Genomic DNA, 15,325 nt, shown 5'->3' on the forward strand with positions numbered 1-15,325 from the left:
GCATTTTTAGCCAATTCTTAAGCCAAAATCAACATTTGTGTTGTTCAGACATCAACACTTTGATGTCACTTAAAATATTTAACTGAGGAAACACACGTTGTGATATGAAAAAATTAGGACAACGTATGGCATTTTTCTTTTTTTTTTTTTTTTTTTTTTATTTTAATAAAGACAAACAAAAAAGGGAGACAAAAGAAACATTTTCCACACAACATTAACGTTACAATACACCAGCTCAAAACAAACAAACAAAAAATAAATAAATAATAATAATTAAATAATTAAAGTAATAAAATAAAGCAAACACATTAATGCAATATATTATGTAAGGCTACGTGAAAAAATAACAGAAATATCAAGACCAGTATACAATATAAAGGGATCCCAAATATTATGAAACATATCATCTCTATTATGTAATTTACTGGTTAAAAAGTCCAATGACACATATTCAAGGACAGTCCGTTGCCATTGTGTTATGGATGGGACCTTATCTGTTATCCAGTTCAAAAGGACACATTTTCTAGCGCAGAATGTAAGCATCCTGTACAGATGTTTTTCACAATTCTTCTTAAGGCTGTTGTTTGTCACTCCCAGTAACATATACATTGGATTACACTCAGTGCTAACGGAGAAGATCTTGTCCAACTCTTTCTTTATACTGAAACAGAATTGTTGAATTTTCCTACAGGACCAAAGACAGTGAGTCAGATTACCCACCTCTATTTTACATTTGGGGCAAAGCGGAGAAAGGTCTGGATTAAATCGATGATGCAGATATGGAGATATATGGGCCCGATGTAAAATTTTAAGTTGAATAGCTTTAACCTTATTACAAACACTTAAATATTTTGCGTTTTCCCAAGCCTCATCCCTTCATCCCAAGCCTCATTGCTGATCTCTATGGCTAGCTCTTTTTCCCATGTCTCCTTTAAGGCAGTCAATTTAGTAACCCCTAATTCTTTTAATAAACTATAACAGGTCTTAGTAGAACTTGTAATTTTTGGTTTAAATAATTGATTTTCACAATCAGAGACATTTTGGTTGATGAGAATTGTTGTGTTCTTCAAAATGTAGTCCCTCACCTGTAAATACCGGAAAAAATCATGTCTGTGAACATTATATTTGGTATAAAACTGATCAAAGGACATCAAGTTTGGCCCGTCCATTAAATCAGAAAGAACAGATATGCCTTTTGTTGCCCATACTTGAAAGCCAGAGTCGTAAATCCCAGGTAAAAAAAGGGGATTATCACATAATGGGGTGAAAAGAGATGTTAGGCTAGACCTGCCCTCAAGCTTTTGAATTACTTGCCAAGCTTTAACAGTAGATAAGGTGAGAGGATTACTACAACACAATTTTAATTTTTTAAGTTTGTTAAGAAATAGTAAGTTTTTCAGAGGGATGCCAGACATGGAGCTCTCTATGTCAAGCCAGAGAGAAACTGGTTTCTGTATCCAATCAGCAGCTACTTGCATATGAACACTAAGCTGGTACTTTCTTATATCTGGGAGGTCGAGACCGCCTCCTGTGGATGGAAGACAGAGTGTAGAAATTTTTAGACGAGGTTTTCTCCCTGCCCATATAAAAGAACTAAACCAGCCATTTAAAGTTTTAATGGTCTTATGTGTAAAAAAGATTGGAACCATCTGTATTGGATATAATAACCTGGGTAGGACATTCATTTTCAGAAGAGCAACGCGGCCAAGCCAAGATAATGGTAAGGTCTTCCATCTCTCCAGGTCCAATCTAACGCGCTCAAACAAGGGGGTGAAATTACTTTTATACATTTGATCAAAAGCAGGTGTGATCTTGATCCCTAAATACACAAAACCCTCTGGAGACCACTTAAAGGGGAAAGAAGAGAGTGTCTGGGGTTTTTTGTTCTAACATTTGGATATTTTGATATCAATTTCACCAGGGAGATTTTATTACATGGACACCAAATACAGCCTGGAAAAGAACCTCAAACCNAATTCAGTGCTGTCAGAAAATCCGGCCTTGCATGAAAAGTTAGGCATGAATATTTTGCATTATGTCACTGATACATCTGGCGTGTCTGTTAGCCAATGACATGCCAAAATCACAGGTGCGAGGTGACTCCATCTGCAGATTGGACAGTTTTATTCATAGGAAAAAAATCTGACTGTCTCTTCTAACAGTCAGTCAGTGCACCTCCAGATGGCTTTCACGAATAAAGCATTTTTGACTCCAAGCTTCCTGCTTTCAGAATAACATTATGAAAATCTGATCAAGAGGACAGATCAAAGTGAGCCCGAACAACCGAATGCATCCAGAACTCACCTGTAAGAGAATAGAAAACATGTGTGTAGTTTAATTTTAGCAGAAATGCAGCTGCGGTGTGAAGGGCTCAGAGGAGTTTGTACGAACATAAAGCAAATGGTTCAAACTTTCAACATTTCACAAAGTATTACTCAGTCGATAATCTGGAAAAAAAGAAAGAAAAAAAAAAGAAGTGCGGCACAGCTGCAAACCTATACCGAGACGTTGCTGTCCAACTAAACTGACAAGTGAGGAGAGTATTAATCAGAGAAGCAGTCAAGAGGCCCTTCTTAATTGCGCCACAAATCTGACCTTTATAGAAGAGTGGCAAGAAGAAAAACAATGTTGAAAGGATGCAGTTTGCCATAAGCCTTGTAGTGGTCACAGAAAATGTGGAACGAGATGCCGTACGTTGATGAAATTAAGAAATCCTGACCTAAACGCTATTGGAAACTTGGGCCAAGCCTTGGGAACTTTGAAAATGACAGGTGCTCTTTGTCCAATCTGATTAAGCTTGAACTGTTACGCAAAGAAGAATGGACAAAGGCTTTCTGTCCAAAGTTGGTAGAGACATACGCCTAAATTACACGCTATTTTAACTGTAGGGAAATGTGGTTCTGCAAGGTGTGGAGTCATTTACTCCTTAAAAATAAATAAAGAAAAAAAAATTGAGCACTGCTATCACAAGGCCTTGGTAACGCCATATGAGCAGGTAGAGCCACCAACAGGTGTTCTGCTTGAGAAACGTTGCAGATCCCTTTAAATATCCTCTCTTCTAAGAAACCGGCAGCACAATATGGGGTAGTCTTCCTTCTGAGAAAAACATCAAATGAGTCATAAAGCCTGTCAAAAGGGCGTAAACATAAATTAACCCACTTATTTGTGGTTGGATTGCATCTTTTGTCATTTACAATATTTGGCAGCCCTCCCACCCACTCTGCAACCCCAGAAAAGATGGGGAGGGGAGGGAGGGAAATATGTCCTGGTAAAAAAAAAAGAATGATGTGATTTTGTTTTATTTATTTTGCTTTGAATATTTCAGAAAGCCCCTTCAAGTTGCTCAGGTTTTTTTTTTAGCACACTCTGTTAAGCAGCCCATTTCCATCTCTTTTGCAGTCTCCACTCTCGTATGCAGCAGTCAGCTCGCGGTTTCTTCGTGGATGGCGGAACGCTGTCAGCTTCTGTCATATGTCTAAACGTCCAAATGAAAGCTGCGGTTGTGTATTTGCTGGATGCTGATGCAACAGTGGTTCTCAGCGTGCCACTGTGCAGGAAGACCTCTGCTTTGCATGCAAATCTGATTTTGAAATGTTGCTAACCACTGTTCGTTCTGACAAGGACACACGTTACTGGAACCAGTCAGAAGGCGATCCGTCCGAGAGTTCTTGAAACCGTTCATCCCAAAAATGGAGTAAAAACCGAAAGTGTAGTCAAAGCGCCACCTCGTTATTGCCTCTCAGTTTGGATCTGACACACAGTATGAAAATATAATAACATAAGGACATAATGAAAAGCACACAAATATTACATAGCTCAATATTTCTATATTTGGGTTGAAGAAGTCTTAAAACTTTTAGGACAAGGACCTGCTTATTGCTGCCAAAGAAATGCGAGGCCTGCAGGGACATCTGCTATCAGGCTCATTTAGTAGTAATGTCTAGCTTCAACGAGATTTGCCAAAGGCACTTCAACGCAGAAATGAGATGGAAAAGGAGTCAATAAAGTCGGTTTAGAAGGAGCAAAAAAAAAGGGAACATGCTCAATGATTTCCAGGCAGATAGAGCAGCAGGGACTCTGCAGGGGACTAACACCAGAAGGTGTAAGATTCAGTTACATTTTGTTTATTTATCTCGCACCAATTCAAAAGAGAACTAGATGGACATGGTCAATTTGAATCCAATCATATGGAATACAGTCAGTCAAATACACTCTAATAAGGTCTTTGTGCAGAGAGTAGAGAGTACAGTTCAGTCCTGTTCATTTATTTAATTCAAAACAATGGCGTCTAGTTGGTCATATAATGTCAAATGGTGTCATTTTATTTAAGGAGCACTTTGTCGTGTGGCCAGAACACAAAGCGCTCAAAACGCATTCGATCAAGTGTATGCCAAAAAAAAAAAATGCTAAGCTAAGTAAATAGAAGATATATTTTTAATTTTGTTGTTTATTTGATAGGGATAGATACAAGAAACATTGATCAAAACAATCTGAATTTGCAACGCATGCCCCAAGAAAGATCTAGGTTTAAATGAAAAGTTAAGATCAACAGAAATTACAATGACATGATCAACAAGAGATGTAGAACAATATATTCAAAACTATTGGATCAAAAATAATTACAATATCTAAAAACCGAGTGTGGTCCTGGTGCATTTTTAGCCAATTCTTAAGCCAAAATCAACATTTGTGTTGTTCAGACATCAACACTTTGATGTCACTTAAAATATTTAACTGAGGAAACACATTTCTCATCGTAAATGCAATAAGGAAACCTAAAAAAAAAAAAAGGACACGTTGTGATATGAAAAAATTAGGACAATGTATGGCATTTTTGTTCTAACATTTGGATATTTTGATATCAATTTCACCAGGGAGATTTTATTACATGGACACCAAATACAGCCTGGAAAAGAACCTCAAACCAACTGTGAAGCACGGAGGTGGAGGTGGCATGGCTCGGGAATGCTTCGCTATAGCACAACCTGGCCAGCTCGCCGTCATAGAATCCACTATGAATTATTCTGTGTAAATGTCAGGTCCTCTCCATATAATTTAAACTGAAGGAGAATTGGGCTTTGCAACATGACAATTACCCAAAACATGCTAGTAAATCCGCCATGGCCACGAGAATCGACAAACGAACGTCCTTGTCCTTGTGAAAGCCTGCGTCTTGATCTCATTAAGATGCTGTGGGGCGACTTGATGCCGGGTTTACACGCAAGAAACCCCTCAAACATATCGCAGCTGAAAGCAAGGAGCGAAGCTTTTCTCACATTCAGGTCAGAGACGGCAAGATGGCTCTAATTTAATTTAATTTAATTTAAGGCAACATGTTCCATCAAGTCACTGAATCCCATCGAGCATGTCCAACAGTAAGGAAACCATTTCATTTTACCAGTAAGAGACTTTAAGCTGTACCAGCCTCAGTTGCAAAAAACTATTCCAGAAGGCCTGAGCTGGTGGTACTTTCCATGGAAAGGAGAACATAAAAAACAGAGAAATCACAAAGTTAATGCTAGGCATGGCTTCATTAATGGCTTCCTTTCATCCATTTCCTCTGGATAAAAAGACCGAAGCTCTGCGTAAGAAGCAGCCTACTTTCTTCAGGGAATAATAAAGAACAAGGGGTTGCCTATAAAAATGCATGGATATCATACATTATCAGAACATTAAAGTGTCACACAGCTATAATTATATGTTTTTATTTTCCTTTTATAATAAATGTAAAAATAAGCAGAAATTCAAGAAAATTTGTGTCAAAGTTTATCCTGATTTTTTACTATCCACTGTTTTTTTTTTTGTTTGTTTGTTTTTTGCTTTGTGGTTTCCTGCCTGTAACAACAGCTGTACAGTTTCTTCTACAATTTCTACAACTGTCAACTTTGAAAAAAGAAAAAAAAAAGAAAAAGAAAATCAGAATACCCAGCGAGGTGAAGAGCCTGCCAGATACCCAAAGAGCGTATCAGTGATTTCAGTCGAGGACCTGGCGGAAGTGTTTGGTAAGTGCGTCTGAAGCGGAAGCCGAGGATGACAGCGTTTCTTGTGTACCGTGTGTGTCCTGCCAGCAGGCAGCCTCTGGGTCGCCTAAGTGTACCATCTGTGGCCAGGTCTGCCATGCTATCACACCTTGTACCACTGCCACGGATGAGGAGGACGTGTTTGAGCGAATGACTTCATGCTTTCCCTGCCAGAGCGCAGCATAGTCAAGAGGAGCCAAGAGGAAGTGGCGTCATTTGTTTTTCTGCATCCAGCTCGTTTGCAAGAGAAATCAGAGACAAACAGCTAAAACTGATGGTCTCGTCTGAGTTTTTAAACATTTTTTTGAGGCATTATTTGCAGAAAATTTGTCCCCTTCTGCCCCTCCGCCTTGCCGGTCACATGTTAAAAATATAAATTAATTTCTCGACATTAGTGTTTGTGGAGCTCAGGCCGCACAAATGATCTAAAAGTCCTGCCGGGTTTTCTGCAACTCTGCCAAAAAAAAAAAAAAAAAATTAAGTCACTACTAGATTTATGTATTTTCAACCGGAAAAAAAAAAACACAGCTGAAACCTTTCTCACATACATCTTGTTGCATTTGCACAAAATGGAAATAGAGACAAGCTGCTTCTGCGTCAAACGTCCCACCCTGCTGTGACAGAACCCCCAAAGTCAGAACACTGATGCATCCGATTGCAGATTTAAAATATTTTCAGAGCTTTACGGAGCACCATTCATATTCGCATAATTCACACGATGGATGTCCTGATCAGAATTTATTCATAGCTGATACCGGTTCAGGTTGTTCCCTGTCCGACGCCCAGCCTGATGCTGCATCCAAATCAACCTAGGCACAGTGTCGTGCCAAAGTATATTTTGTATTTATTTATTTTTTGTTCCTCGTTTTTAAAATTTTCAGGTCATCAAAATCATTTTAATATCAGACAAAAGCAATCTGAGTAAAAGAAAAAAAAAATATATAAAAAGTTTCCAATGATTTATCATTTCTGAATAGAGTGGCTGGATGGTAGCACAGTTGGTGTGCGTTTCAAGCATGAAGCCACTGTAGCTCAATTGGATTAAGTCTGGACTTTGCCTAGGCCACTCCAGTGCTTCTTCCTGAGACATTCTTAAATGGACTTCCCGGTGTGCCTCAGATCGTTTCCTGCTGAATAATCCAAGTACACTTCGGCTTAAAGTCTTGAACTGATAAGCAAGAATTTAAGCTCAGGATTTTCCAATAGAGGGCCGAATTTAAGATTCTGTTGATTACAGCAAGATGTCAAGTTTGATTCTTAAAAGTAGATGGTCCTAGGTGCTGATCTACGGCAACGAGTAGTTTCTTTAGACGAGAAAGGAGTCAAAGTGAAATGAGGAAAAGTCGCAGCAGAGAAGGCTTTTGGTAAGGGCCAACATGCATGTCGCTGTCAGCTGAAGAAATCAGAAAAGCATGTGGACTGAGTTCCCCGCTGCTTTCACAGGGATCAGTGCTGTCCATCACCGCACACTTTGCAACATGTTCCATCAACTAAACACAAACCCTGACAAGAAGCTCCGCAGAAAAACCTCACTATTTAAGCCGGTTACTTGTTCTCTGAAACCGCACGTAATGACAGGAAAAATGTGCTGCAGGCCACTCAAAACACATACTGTGTGAGTGTGTGTTTTTTTTTTGTTTTTTTTTTTGCTTTTGCTTTTACCGTTTCCTTCAGTCACATCTGGGAAAAACGTGGATTTCTGCATCTACCCAAGACAAGACAGCCTTTCCTCAGAACTCGACATTTTTGTTGTCAAGGTGACAGAGGTCCGAGAACCATTTAAGCTGGACTGCAGGATCTCTTGGCTCTAACAGGGTTTTTATTATTATTATTATTATTATTAATTTATTTTCTGGAAAGACTAGAGTCGGTGAAGCGTTTCACAGATCTCTAATGTGTGGGAGAGCGGCCAGATGGCAGAAGACGGCAGCTTTGAGTTTGCAGAAAGACACCGAGAGGCTCTAAGTGCACGATGCAAAAGACTGTTGTCTGACTGGACGAATGCTGAGGAGCTGCAAGACATTTTTAGAGCATTTCCTGGAAATCTTTATAAAGTGAAGGATTATCATTGAAGCACTGAAGTTATGGTGACAGGCTGACGTTCAAAGATATGTTTATTTGTAATCCTTTATGGTTTTTTCACAGACGCCCAACAACTATTGGAAATCTGGACCGTGTAGGTTATTTAAGTTACTGTAAGTTTAAGTTTTTCAAGTTTCATCACACTTGACCTCATACTCCATTATGGCTGCCATAGGTTCAGAATATATTTTTTGTACTACTGGATTTTTGCCCACTCATAAAAGACAACTGCCATTTTTAAACATGATCTATTAGGATCTGAATTTGTAAAATGTATAGAACTACGTCACAACTAGCTTATTGCTGACAGGAGCTAGATCATGGTTAAATTGAGATCAAACTGCAGACAGCATATCTAGCACTTCGAGGCTTCTTTCGTTTTTGCATTAAATGAGGCTGTCTTTATCCGATGTTACATTAAAGTTGGAAAACAATTTTAAAAATTTCCACAGAGGAAAGTACTTTTTCACAGTACTGTAATATTTTTGCATTTTTTTTCCCTGTCTCTTCAGAAGTGATTATGTAGTGACTGTGTCAAAAATAACTCACAGGCTACTGGTTCAGAATCATCAAAGCGACATTAACAAAAAAAAAATGTCTATATGACTTTATTTAGACGCTCAAAGTCTTTTGCTAGAGAGCAAAACAAACTATGGAATATGGCACCTGATGGTGAAGCATCGCCATCCTTGTTAAGACTCAACAGATGAATGAACAGGTGACAAAATATGAAAACATTAAAGGGGCTTATGAGCATTTCATTCAGACTGGGAGGATTAGAACGACAAGACAGGCCAGAGAACATCTAGAGATCCGAGCTGTAATCCAGGGCCTGATGTCCTCCTGATTCTAGGCGTCCGAACCAAAAAACTGCACACTTCAGCTTGAGCTTCCTACAGAGTTTTATTTAATCTATTCCCAAACCAGGGCAGTGAACGAAACCAATAAAGATTTGGCGCATCCTTTAGGAAAGACTCCTTGGAGATCACATAAAACAGAAGTGCACATTTTGACAAACAGAACAGCGTACAGGTTTATTTTTCTTCTTTCTTTTTCAAAGAAAATAGGTAACGCTTTATTTGATGGGGGTGTGCACTAGACTGACATGACACTGTCATAAACATTCATGAAGGAGCCTTTATGAATATTTATGACTCTTGTCATGAAGTGTCATTCGGTAAATAATGACACTTTCAATGCAAAGTTGCATTAAAAGTCCATTAAAAGTGCCAACTTTGCATTAAAGCGCAAAAATTTACCAAATAATAAAAAGTGTCATATCAGTCTTCAAACAAAGTTTTACCAAGAAAGGTTACCGTCAGACAAGCTTTTCAAATGATGATTTCATTTTTAAGAAGAAAAGTTATTCAAACTCCATTTGCTCTGGTCAATTTGTCCTTTTAGGTAACTCAAACACACTCAGTCTAAAAGATGACCCAGTAAAGAGCGAAATTCATGGTTCCATTAATTAGAGCGATTCACCCCAACCCTGAAAAGCCATTACAGCCCCCAGCCATCATACTGCCACCACCATGTTTGACTGGCACTATCATGCTTTCATCTAGTTTTGCATCAGATGTGAGGGAAGGCGCACTTTGATTGATTGATGTGATTTCTTCATTGTGGCTTTTTATCCTCGAATAAATGAAATTGTCAAGTGAAAACAGCTTTTTGTATTAACTCAGGCTATCTGTCTCTGGTATTAGCATTTGTTTAATGATCAGAATCATTAAAGTGTGACAGAAAAGCAACAGCGGATGAAGTATGTGGTGTAAAAAAAATACAGTTTCAAATAGAAATGCCTGCATCAAAATATGCCCTCAATTTTCTTTTAGTCTTTTTGGGTAAGAATCAAACGAAGAGCACAACTGATTCATCAGTATTGCCGTCCTCTCAGCCATAAACTTTTCTCCCTAATGTGCACGCATTTGTATGTGTAGGTGTTCAGACATCTTTAATCCTCAAACAGGAATTATGCCTCCATTTATATTTATGGACGGATTTAGAGTCTCTGCAGTGTTATTGTAATAAATCTGCGAACGTAATCTTTGACCCGAAAGAAAATTGATAAGGTGGAAATGGAAAACAGGATGTTATGTTTCCTTTTTGATCCGAGTAATACAAATTACGGAAGGAGAAGCAATAGGAAAAACACAGTGACATCATCACCACAGAAAAACGTCTATTTAAAAAAACAATTTCCTTTACACATCTCAATGGAATTTAAACAATCATAATTTACATTTACAAAATCTCTCACTGGTGGATTTCACTTTTCTCATGTGTTGCACACGCAGAATGAAACACTCACTAATGTACAAGTCTGAAGGTGTTGGAATAGGTTCTCATCTTAACTTGCCTTTGAGTTATTTTGTGTTATGTGTTCATGTTTTCTAATTTACTTTGAAAGGCACAGCTGCAAGTTCCTGTCACTTTCTGTTTATGTGCATGTTGTACTGCTGTTGTCCACTGGGGGGCAATGAGAGCGAGTTCTTGTGTGTAGGCAGCACTGTTCTAACAACACAGAAGAAGTTAAAAACCTGAACGTTAGCAATAAAGCGAAACGCAGCTTTCTGACGAAAAGAAGTGTGGTTCATTGTGAACATGAGTACTGAACAAGAAAACAAGAAGAAAAGGTGTCATTTTTTATGAAACTAAAATCAAAAGCATAAGATGTGTTAATAGCTTGAACACAGGTTGCTTCCATTGATATGTGACGTTCTCCTGAGTTTGTCTTTGGTGTGTATTCATGTTATTAGACCAGTGAAAAAATAATAATATATATCTTGTTATGCTTAGATATTTTTTTTCTTATCTCCGTTGATTATGTTTTTGTGACGCTGTTGATAAGGAGCCAGAACTGGTTAATATAAAGAAAGTCTAAATACATTGTAAGTCATAATTATTGTAGAAATCTTTCCTGATTATTGACTCTTCATAAATAAGTTGTTTATTGCAATGTATACCAGCAAGATCTCTTTTTTTTTTTTGTACAAATTTGTTCTTGTTTCCAAACGTCTGGAACTGCAGTGCAAATATCTGAGAAGTGTGGGGTCGATTGTAATCACTCCTCCTTTATTCAGTATTCCCTGAGCATTTTTCACCGCAGTTAACAGCAGCAAGTGTTTTTGTCTTTACCGACTTTGTCCATTTTTCTTTTGTAAAATAGTTTTAGTTCACACTGTTTGAACAGTGTGAACTGTTCAAACAGTTCACACTGTTTGTGTGAACAGTGTGAACTGTTGTGGTAATTGTGATTACCACAATTGATTTGTGGTAATCAATTACCACAAATTGATTTTAAATTTGTGGTAATCAAAGTCGTAGCCCAGTCATCGAAGTCATAGGTCTGGACTTTGCACCAATTGGCTGGACCTCTGTTGGGTTAGGTCCAGCCAATTGGTTGGACCCAATTGGCCAACCAACTGGCCAATATTCACCCCCAATTTAAAGGAGGTGAATTTTTATGCAAACATTTAATTTATGTTGTATATTTTTACTTAATATTCATTATTTTTGTAGAAATCAGTTTTCATTCCTAATAGTTTTTTTGCTGCTTGGTTCAGGTGCAAAAAAAAATGACATAATAAATCTCAGAGTGGATTTTAAAGTGCTGGAGGACCTTAATTTAGCAAATCATTCTATCATTCAGTTGCTTAAAAGTTTGGTGTTTATTCAGCTGTATTTGCCTTTCTTTTCAAATGCTGTTTGGGCAGGCTTAGACAACTGGGTTTTAACTTTTGCTTCTATTCACTGTTTGTGTTAGATTAAGGCAGGAAAACCACTTGCTTAACTTTTCAGAGTCGGTGCAGCCAGATTTTACCAAAAACAAACTACCAGAGAGCTCCATTCTTCCTCCTCTCATACCACCAGTATGAGGGGAGGAAGCCTGTTCATGTCCATGACACCCACATTTACTTCCAGCAAACATGTTTAGTCGCATATTCTGACAAAATACATTCTGTGTGTTTTATATTTTGTGTTGTAACAAACACAAACTTTATGTTTTACTAGAATTTTTATTTAGGTTGTTTAAAAGGCAAGGTAGTGCATAAGTGTGGAAGAAATATGACACGTTAAACGTTTTAACAAGTAAAATTCTGAAAAATGCGGCATACATTTGTATTCAGCCACACCAAGTCACTAAATTACCCTTTATGTCATGATGTCAACGATTGCAAATATGAAAAAATAGAGTCCAGAAAATGAGGTGAGGTGGTTACAAAGTTTCTATTTTTACTGTCTTCTGTTTTGCATGTCATGAGTTAGAAATAGGTTTGGCAACTGCAGCGATCTTAAGAATTGCAAAATTGATCAAAATCCCTCCTGGAGGCAAATTTCCAATAATTGTCAAACTAAATCTCTAGCTTTAGTGGCTCCTAAACCTATGAGGCAGAAATGCAAATCTGACTGAAAAATCAAAACACAGGCAATATTGTCTACTGAGTAGTTGCAGGGATTTCCAGGTGTTCAAAAGCAGATGTTGCTGTTTGCATTTAAAATATAAATAGTCCTGAGCCAGACAGAAGAGTAAGAGAGCACTGTTTTTCTATTCCATTACAATATTAAAATTAGCCCAACATGTGCTTTGTAAAAATAGAAAAAAAAAAAGAAAAAAAAAACATATTCACTAGCCGGTCCAGGATCAGGACCCGACACCATCTTTTTCTCACAGTTTGTTTCCTTCTGCATCTAAATAAAGACTAAGTCATTTTTGAAGGTGAAAGAACTGAAACAAACAACCTCAGCAATCAAAGCTTTTAGATCCAACATTGATTTTTTTTTCTTCTTGATGTGGGAAAACAGCTTCAACAGCATTTATCACAAGAACAGAAGTCAGTTCACAAGACAGGACATAAACTTGGACAAAAATAGCAAATTTAAAGCACTATAAAAGTAAGTTTTATTGTTAATGGGCATCTACGGTTGCATTAGTTTTGTAATCATTTTATGCATTCATTTATATATGTATTTTTTTTCCCCTTATTTATGAATACCCGCCTCTAGAGTAAATTGGGGGCTGCTTATTTGTCTCATTGGGTTTTCCTTTATAAAAAAAAAAGAAATATATAAAAAAAATATTCTGAGCCAGGTAGTGTAGAAAAAAATGCAGTGCATTCACTATTTCCTTAAAAGTATAATCAAATTAAAACAACCAAAGTAAGATTCCTATCTGCCACAGAGTAAGTTTCGACCTTTAACAGGGATTCCTGTCCTTGAAGCGTTGCCTCTAACCTGTGCTGCCAGGTCAGGCTGTGCTGCCCCCAAGTGGAAACACTGTGAAAAGACAAGCGCGCACAGTCTGTGTGGTTCCATCTGTTTTTTCATTCAGACTTTATTTGGGTAACAACTTATCTCCTTCTGATTGTTTCAATATGTGTTATTTATTTAGTCATTTTTCATGGGTGAAATTCAGCATTTGTTTTACACACTGACAATTATTTCGGCTCCCATTCAGGCATCTAGACTAGATCAGCCGTTGAGACAGAAAATCAGACGTGCCTGCTGAGGTGCAAAACACAAATGGATTATGACAAATCTCATGAGCCTTGCTAACTGACAGGTTTACAGCTGACATTACACACATTTTACCATGCATATAATGTAATCCCAAGCACTAATTATGCCATTAAATCAAAATCTGACATTTATCAAGAAAACAGTGTGCACTCCATAAAAGCAGCCTCTTTCACCTTTTTTTCTTTACTTTTCCTAAAAATGAAACACAATCAATAAGTTATATCACTTATTAGAACTCTTTTTTATTTTTTTACAGTTTTAAACAAGTAAACACATTTTCATAATATTTCATGAATGTAAAAGTGTTTCTGTAAAATGCATCCAAAGGCGGGCCTTAGATTAACTCAAAGGATGTGAATTAACCAGAGGTTTACGTAATTATCCCATCTTAATAATGTTAGTCTAAGTTAACTTCTGAATTCCAAAAAGGTGCAAAAAAAAAAAAAATACATCTCAAGAAATATTCTACAATTCTAGCCTTTGAACAATAGCTAATGCAAAGCTGATGTAAAGCGCTGTGAGGTAAAATGTTAATCTCAGATATTTGCTTTCTAAAGATCAGCAAAGATCTCACGGTGTTTAGAGTATAAAGCAAGATTGGTGTGGATGAAAGCATCTAGAAAGATCTAGAAAAAAAGCAGAAAAGGCTGAAAATCCATGTGGAAAAACTGCATATAGTCAGCTATGCTGTTTACCTTTCATTAATACAAGTAAAGGAAAATTGCAGTGCTCAGAAAGCCATCGCAGTAAAAAAGTGAAATAAAATAAAACTACCCCACTCTGAAACACCTAATTACATGATTGGTAAGGAATGTAGGCTTCAGTGTCCTACAGGAGGCTTTAATTGGAGGAGTCGTAGCCTAGGTAGTTAAATAATGTCACATTGTTCTCTTTTCGTAAAATAATTGAGAACATAACCAATTTGCTTTGTTATGCTTACATTCTCTCCTGTGGAAAATGTTGTTTTTTTTTCTTCCTTCAGTTCTCAAACTATTTGAGAGCTGAAGGAATACAGTCCTGTGTGTGTTTATTCAAAATATGAATAACTTACGTGAAGCGCCAGGATCAGACACATTATGTCTGATCCAACCATTTATGCACATTTATGTACAATGTGAATTTCTTTTGCATTATGAGTATAAAAGATATTGCAGAACACGATAAGTATATGACATGGCTAAGATGCTTATCTGAGGAACCTTGTGGTAGTTGGTGTTTCATGTTTCAGCAGACCCAAAAAAAGAAGTACGAAGGCGGCTGTTGGAGCACGTATTATGGCACCGCTCATACATTTGTTAAAGCAACAGTACAATCTGTGCAAACATTTTGTTTGGGGTGAAAATTGTGCCTCCACAGCCTCTAATTATAACACGCTATTCAGTGTTTCGAAATCTGTTGGCAGCAAGGATACAATCACTTCATTAATCATAATTACATAATTGAACTGTTCACACTTTTTTTTTTTTACATTTGTTTTAATCCTAATTAGTGGATGTATAAACTTTTTTTCTTATTTCTCTTCACTTAAGCGTTTGACCTGCTGAGTGAAGATTCAACAACATGCTTTCAGTTTTCAGTCAAAGATAAAGGCGCAAAATATTTTGTGGTGTCACATCTGATTTGTGCAAAATTATGATGATTCAATAAAACTGACTGTGTTTTCTGAAAAAGTATTAAAGTAATTCTTATTTCTATCTAAATAG

This window comes from Poecilia formosa, unplaced genomic scaffold, assembly GCF_000485575.1.
Source record: "Poecilia formosa unplaced genomic scaffold, Poecilia_formosa-5.1.2 Scaffold282, whole genome shotgun sequence".
Lineage (NCBI taxonomy): Eukaryota > Metazoa > Chordata > Actinopteri > Cyprinodontiformes > Poeciliidae > Poecilia > Poecilia formosa.